Source organism: Coregonus lavaretus (assembly GCF_964263955.1).
Source record: "Coregonus lavaretus genome assembly, chromosome: 28".
Classification (NCBI taxonomy): domain Eukaryota; kingdom Metazoa; phylum Chordata; class Actinopteri; order Salmoniformes; family Salmonidae; genus Coregonus; species Coregonus lavaretus.
Genome location: NC_140015.1, coordinates 29,865,149 through 29,872,264, shown reverse-complemented (window position 1 = coordinate 29,872,264; position 7,116 = coordinate 29,865,149). Strand labels below are relative to the sequence as shown.

The 7,116-nt window shown below is 40.6% G+C and overlaps 1 pseudogene across 1 annotated transcript; it reads left to right on the top strand.

The window, feature by feature from the left end:
* The first annotated feature begins 384 nt into the window (after nt 1–384).
* LOC311103653 (methionine-R-sulfoxide reductase B1-A-like) lies at nt 385–5,366 on the top strand (annotated as a pseudogene). The gene is made up of 4 exons: nt 385–524; nt 1,567–1,709; nt 4,466–4,580; nt 4,783–5,366. The product of its transcript is annotated as a methionine-R-sulfoxide reductase B1-A-like (transcript).
* The last annotated feature ends 1,750 nt before the right edge of the window (nt 5,367–7,116 follow it).

Here is a 7,116-nt window from a genome sequence, read left to right as displayed (position 1 = left end):
GGCCCTGTGAGCGTGCATAGAGACAGTGCAAAAATATTAAATGAATGAATCACTGGTTGCGTTAGGTTTCTCAAAAACAAGTGAAATTGCAACAACAAAAAAGTGTCTGGACTCTTCTATAACATCCATTTACATTAAAAATAGAGATTTGGTTGTAAAAATAAAAAGCAAACTTCTCCCAATGTTAGGGTTTCCGGTAGGGACGTCCCAAGGAGCCCTGAAAGCACTAACCATTTGAGTTGAGGCTTTTATTTTGAAGCGCTCACCGTAAAGCAACCGGAAGTACACTTTAATTGGAGCTTTGAACAATCGACGTCATTCAGCAGTCCCTGCCCATTGCTGCTGTCCCAAAGCAAGCACAAGTCTGAACTTTTCTCGAAGCCGATAGATACGAACCGGATTGATTAAGGAAAGAGTGCGAGTCAACTGCACTTTTATACTCACATTGAGGTTCATTGCAAGTGGAGTAATGTCCTTTTGTTCCTTCTTCGGTGGTGAGGTCTTTAAAGACCACTTTAAAACTGGTAAGAGGCTCCTCAGCTAGCTAAGATAGCAAGTTAGTCAGTTACAGTAGCTACAGTATTTTAGCTAACTAAACTTGTAAACATGAGATTAGTCAGTAAAATTAACTTCTACATCTGCATTGCTTGCTGTTTGGGGTTTTAGGCTGGGTTCCTGTATAAGCACTTTGTGACATCTGCTGATGTAAAAAAGGCTTTATAAATACATTTGATTTGGTTTGGTTTGGGACGTTGTGTGGCACATAACTATAAAGTCTAGCTTGCTAGTTAGTTATATTGTTAGATATCACTGGTGAATATTTTACAGTAGCCCAACTGTGTGTGTCCTAAAATTGACTGACCTAATTTATGCTCAATCAGTAGCTAACTAAAAGTAGCATGCTTTTGTAATCGCTGATTACACAAGGGCCACGTTCCGTTGCCAAACGTTTTCGAACGTTGCAGATAGAAATGCCATGAATAGAGGCGACGTGAGTCCTTCGTCTACATGTCAGAGAGCATGTTTGTTCTACATAGCTAACATATTTATATCTGAACGTTTCAAAACGTTGCGTCCTGCTGAATGCGCCCCTGGCTCTTACCAAACCATGACGGAAGCTTGAACCACCAGTGGCAGTTACACTGTAGCAACTAACTCTACTGTGCCAAGAAAACACAGGTGCTGTAAACCAAACATTAGTAGTTGCAGTAACTATAAAGTATAATTGAAAATATAAATGATATTATTTATAAGTATACAATGTAGCGCCTATACAAGTATATTTCGATCTTAAAGTTGCCACTTATGTCATCATTTCAAATGTAGGTTTTGACAAGTCATCCTTTAACATCACTCAAAGAGAATGTGTTGAACATGGATCCCTCCCCAGGGTTGATAGATAACAAACCGGTTTCCATAAGGAAATAGTGCGAGTCAACTGCACTTTTATACTCTCATTGTCATTTTCACTGGTCAAATCATCCTGTAACTTCATTGGAGAATGTGTTGACCATAGATCCTAGATCTCCTTTTGGCTGATCTCACTCTAATCTTCTATCTCCCCAGGGTTGTATGTGTGTGCCCAGTGTGGACACCAGCTGTTCTCCAGCAGATCCAAGTACGAGCATTCCTCCCCCTGGCCTGCCTTCACTGAGACTGTCCTCCAGGACAGTGTGTCCAAGCACGAGGAGAGACCTGGGGCATTCAAGGTGAGATCCTCTCAGTTTGGGAGTGGAGTTGCATTGGACCAGAGTTGTGAAGTGTACCCTAGGTACAGATCTAAGATCAGCTAAGCTTCCCCTTCCCCAATCTTAACCATTAGTGGGGGAAATGCAAAACTAACCCAAGATCAGTGTCTAGGGCAGTGGTCACCAACCGATCAATCACGATCGACTGGTCGATCTTCTAGGCATTCCTAGTCGATCACCAAACATTTCTGTAGAAAATCCCACGATAAAGGCTTGCACTCCTTTATTTATTTTTGTATTCGACTTTGTGCTTTTGGCGGAAGGTGCACTTGATTCCGAAGCCCTGTGCGCCGGGTAGGCAAAGTGTTCCCATTTTAAACCATTTAATTTGTCTGAGGGGACAAACTCCGCTTACCCTGCGGACCAGGAGAGCTGTGTCTAAATCAAGTGCTCCTACTGTGCTAGCCAATCAGATCACTCAAATCACCTAGTACAGATTCCACGACCCCACAGCAAAGTTTGACACTAGCCTACGTTAGATTTCATAACTTTTAAAACCATGACCAGAGAGAAACTGTCAAGGAATACAACAGAGCTGCTGTTTTTATGAGTAATTTAATGTTTACGTTTTTATTCAGCACTGTTTTTATTCAACACTATTACAAAACATAAATGCACTTCTCCCTACTTCCACTCGTGCTGCAGCTGCAATGAATTAGTAGCCAAGTGTATCGATAGCCCTGCATTTTATTATTAGCAGCTCGTCATGTCTATTTTAATATCAAGTAATATTTCACTTTCTCTGGTCATAGAATGAATTTGTGCATGAGGCAGAAATAATGAGAAATAACTGGAGTTTCGCCATCAGTGGGTGGACATTGACCCTCTCTGGTCAGTCTCACCGGAGGAAAGGAGAGAGCAGGGACCGTGAGAGGCGGACCCTCTGCTGCTCTATCCCTCCCTCCGCTGAGACTGACCATCAGATGCAGGTACCATTAGTCCAGTAAAATAAAAAAGTACATTATTTCAATTTATGCTCAGCTGTGCCTCGCAAGTGATACAACAACTGATCTATTTTGTTATCAAAGCTCGAGTTTTGAAATATAATATGGTCTGAGAAGAACAATATTGGCAGGCCAAGCATATAGTCAATATGCTGTGATAATCTATTAGGCCTACTTCACAAATGTAATTCCTACAGATTTGTTTTTATAAAAAGTATGTAATGTTTAAAAAAAATCGGAGCAGTTTATCTCGGCTTGCTTTTTGACTGCGATAGTGATCTTGACTCAGAAAAGGTTGGTGACCACTGGTCTAGGGGCAACTTAACCTTACTCCATATGAACATCCCTCTGTTGACTGTTCATTGTTAAGTACTTGTCTGCTTGTGGTCAATGCAATGATGAGCCAATGTTCATTTTAACAGGATGTGTGTAGAGTATTGCATTCCATTTCTGCATTTGTAACCAGTGTTTCATTTTGAACTTGGGAAGGCCCTAACAATCATGTGTTTGATAAGTTGATTGTACACTGAACCAAAATATAAACGTGTTGGTCCCATGTTTCATGAGCTGAAATAAAAGATCCCAGACATTTTCCGTATACACAAAAAGCTTATTTCTTTCAAATTATACACAAATTTGTTTACATCCCTGTTAGTGAGCATTTCTCCTTTACCAAGATAATCCATCCACCTGACAGGTGTGGCATATCAAGAAGCTGATTAAACAGCATCATCATTACATATGTGCACCTTGTACTGGGGACAATAAAAGGCCACTCTAAAATGTGCAGTTTTGTCATACAGCACAATACCACAGATGTCTCAAGTTTTGAGGGAGCATGCATTTGGCATGCTGACTGCAGGAATGTCCACCAGAGCTGTTGCTAGAGAATGTAATGTTAATTTCTCTACCATAATCCGCCTCCAACGTTATCTTTGAAAATTTGGCAGTATGTCCAACCGGCCTCACAACTATATGGCGTCGTGTGGGCAAGGTGTTTGCTGATGTCAACGTTGTGAACAGAGTGCCCCATGGTGGCGGTGGGGTTATGGTATGGCCAGGCATAAGCTACGGACAACGAACACAATTGCATTTTATCGATGGCAATTTGAATGCACAGAGATATTGTGATGAGATATTGAGGCCCACTGTCGTGCCATTCATCCGCCGCCATCACCTCATGTTTCAGCATGATAATGCACGGCCCCATGTCGCAAGGATCTGTACACAATTCCTGGAAGCTGAACATTTTCCAGTTCTTCCATGACCTACATACTCACCAGACATGTCACCCACTGAGCATGTTTGAGATGCTCTGGATCGACGTGTACGACAGCGTGTTCCAGTTTCCGCCAATATCCAGCAACTTTGCACAGCCATTGAAGAGAAGTGGGACAACATTCCACAGGCCACAATCAACTATGCGAAGGAGATGTGTCGCGCTGCTTGAGGCAAATGGTGGTCACACCAGATACTGACTGGTTTTCTGATCCACTCCCCTACCTTTTTTTAAAGGTATCTGTGACCAACATATGCATATCTTTATTAATCCATAGATTAGGGCCCAATGAATGTATTTCTATTGACTGATTTCCTTATATGAACTCTACCTCAGTAAAATCGTTGACATTTTTGCGTTTTATGTTTGTTCAGTGTACATAGGGTTTTCAGAGTTTTATGAATGAAAACACTTATTTCTTGGTAAAAATGTAGCACATAGAATTGAGTATACTATTGTATGGAAAGATGGAATCTGATAGTTGTGTGTTTCAGGTCCGATGTGGGAAGTGTGGAAATGGACTGGGTCATGAGTTTGTGGGCGACGGGCCAAAGAAAGGACTCTCACGTTTCTGAATATTCAGCAGCTCACTGAAGTTCGTCCCTAAAGGTACGGGTTCACTTAAACTACGTTGTCACGGAATGTCAAGCCAATTTGATTAGATAGGGCTATTTCAACATCACATAAGGAAAGGCTTTTTATGTCTCTCGTTGATACCTAACCAATCTGACTGAGCACACATTAACCACTGGATAGTTAATGTTACACTTAAAAACTCTGAACCAAAATGTTGTCCTCTCTCTCTCCACAGATAAGGTAGATGGACTGTAAGGTGAGCAGCAGGGGTATGGAGTCACAGTGGTGGTCGAGCAGTAGGATTCTCTGGAGTCTCTGTGCTGCTGAAGGTGTGGAGGACAGTGGATGAAGTGTCCTGTGATAAAGCCCACTCTGGGACCTCCAGGACACTGATGGTCAATGTCTTCACTGTACAAGGACAGGGGAACCAAATAGCCAGCTACATTACGCAATAATGCACAATCATAATAGAACAATACTACATAACACAGACGCACAAGGAGTCACACGGTTACACAAAGATAGCCTCTTTCATTTAATCATTGTTTAATTTTTATTTGAACATTGTCAGTGAAAGGGGGGATCACTACGTAGCCTTCATAGTGTTGAATGTAACTTCAAGATGTCCTAATTTATATACAGTAGTGCTCTGATGTATGGCTCAATCTATCAATGTATAACTATGTGTTAATCAGTTCTATCAATGACGTTGTGAGCCTCTTAAAGATAGATTTTATTTACATCACTGTCTATCGTCTTACGGTCACAATGTATAATATGCAAACAAAAAGAGAAATAAAGATATACTTTTATAGAAGATTACATTGTTTGTTTATATTTTTATGGGCACAACCTAAACAAGTGTGTCATGAAAATAGTTTCTCAGCCATCTTTATGACAAACACATCAATCATGCCAGTATTCTAAAGTACTCACCTCATGAGATTAGCAGACCTGATAATACTCTATCGTTAATATATACTCAATCAATACTCGGGTTATAATACTCAATGAGAGATATCTAGCTGTGGCATTGCTGAACAGAACAACTAATCTTGTTCCACCTCTGTTGTCCAATATACTGTCACAGTAACACCTTGTGGCAGACATGAGACCATGCATTATACAACCAGAACGGGCTTGTCATTTGATCTGGCAATGAATGTGGGCTAACATGCTCTGTTAACATGCAGGAACACACTTCTCCTGAATCATTCTAGTTTTATAATAGTTGTAGGTCAACAATACTATAGCTTCTAAGTCCCATCTAGGTTTTCTGCCATGAAGGAAATTGATAAAATGTAATATTGTTTCTTCTCCGGTGGAGAGGTCTACAAAGACTACTTCCAACCTGGTACAGTAAGTGGGCAAAATGACCAGCTGTATGTCTGACTTGCCAAACAGTTTGGTCAGGAAGGATACAGCAGCTTATTGTCTTTACATGTTAGTGATTCTTCACCAACAGTGTTTGCTTGAAGCACTTTACTCTGGCATTTAGAAATGAAGCACTTCATAACTATAAACCTTGGGCTATTTGAGTGGGTGCACCATTCTAGAAAATGTAGATAAAAAGTGTAGAACAGGCATAGTTCTCAGTCATAAACAGGGCATCATGTGAGCTGCTCTATACATTACATTTCTATATGGAACACTCAGAACATTGCCCCTCCCCACTTAATAGACCCCTGTTCAAGCCCTTACTATCCTACATGTTCTCCCTTCAGGTATATACAGTGAGCTCCAAAAGTATTGGGACAGTGACAATTTTGTTGTTGTTTTGGCTCTGTACTCCAGCACTTTGGATTTGAAATGATACAATGACTGTGGGGTTAAAGTGCAGACTGACATATTTCATTTGAGGGTATTTTCATCCATATCGGGTGAACCATTTAGAAATTACAGCACTTTTTGTACATTTTACAGATCGTCCTGAATGAATCGTGAATAATGTGTTTAGAAACATATTCTATTCTTATTTACAATAAATGTGACACATATAAGTGCATTTGTCCCAATACTTCTGGTCTCCTAAAATGGAGGGACTATGTACAAAAACAGCTGTAATCTCTAAACGGTTCACCGGATATGGATGAAAATACCCTCAAAGTCGTCGTATAATTTCAAATTCAAAATGCTGGATTACAGAGCCAAAACAACAAAAAATGTGTCACTGCCCCAATACTTTTAAAGCTCACTGTATGTTCAGAATGTGGATATGAGCTCTTCTCCAGCATATCCAAGTTTGAGCATTCCTCACCATGGCCTGCCTTCTCTCAGACCATCCACCAGGACAGTGTGTCCACAAATTGGGGACCAGTGAAGGTGTGTTGTGTGTGCAGTCAGAGAGGGACTGATTCACCCTTATGGCCTATAGGAGACCTAACGTGTGTAGGAGTTGTTGTGACTTAGTGTGATTGTTGGCAATAGAGGCTTCAGTTTTCCACCACCTAATGTTACAACATAAGCTATTTTTGAGCAGTGGCACTTTAATATGTTTAATGTGTAACCTTTTAACAAGGATACAGAATTTTTAAACAGAGGGAATCCTTTCTGGATGTTGTTTGTTTCA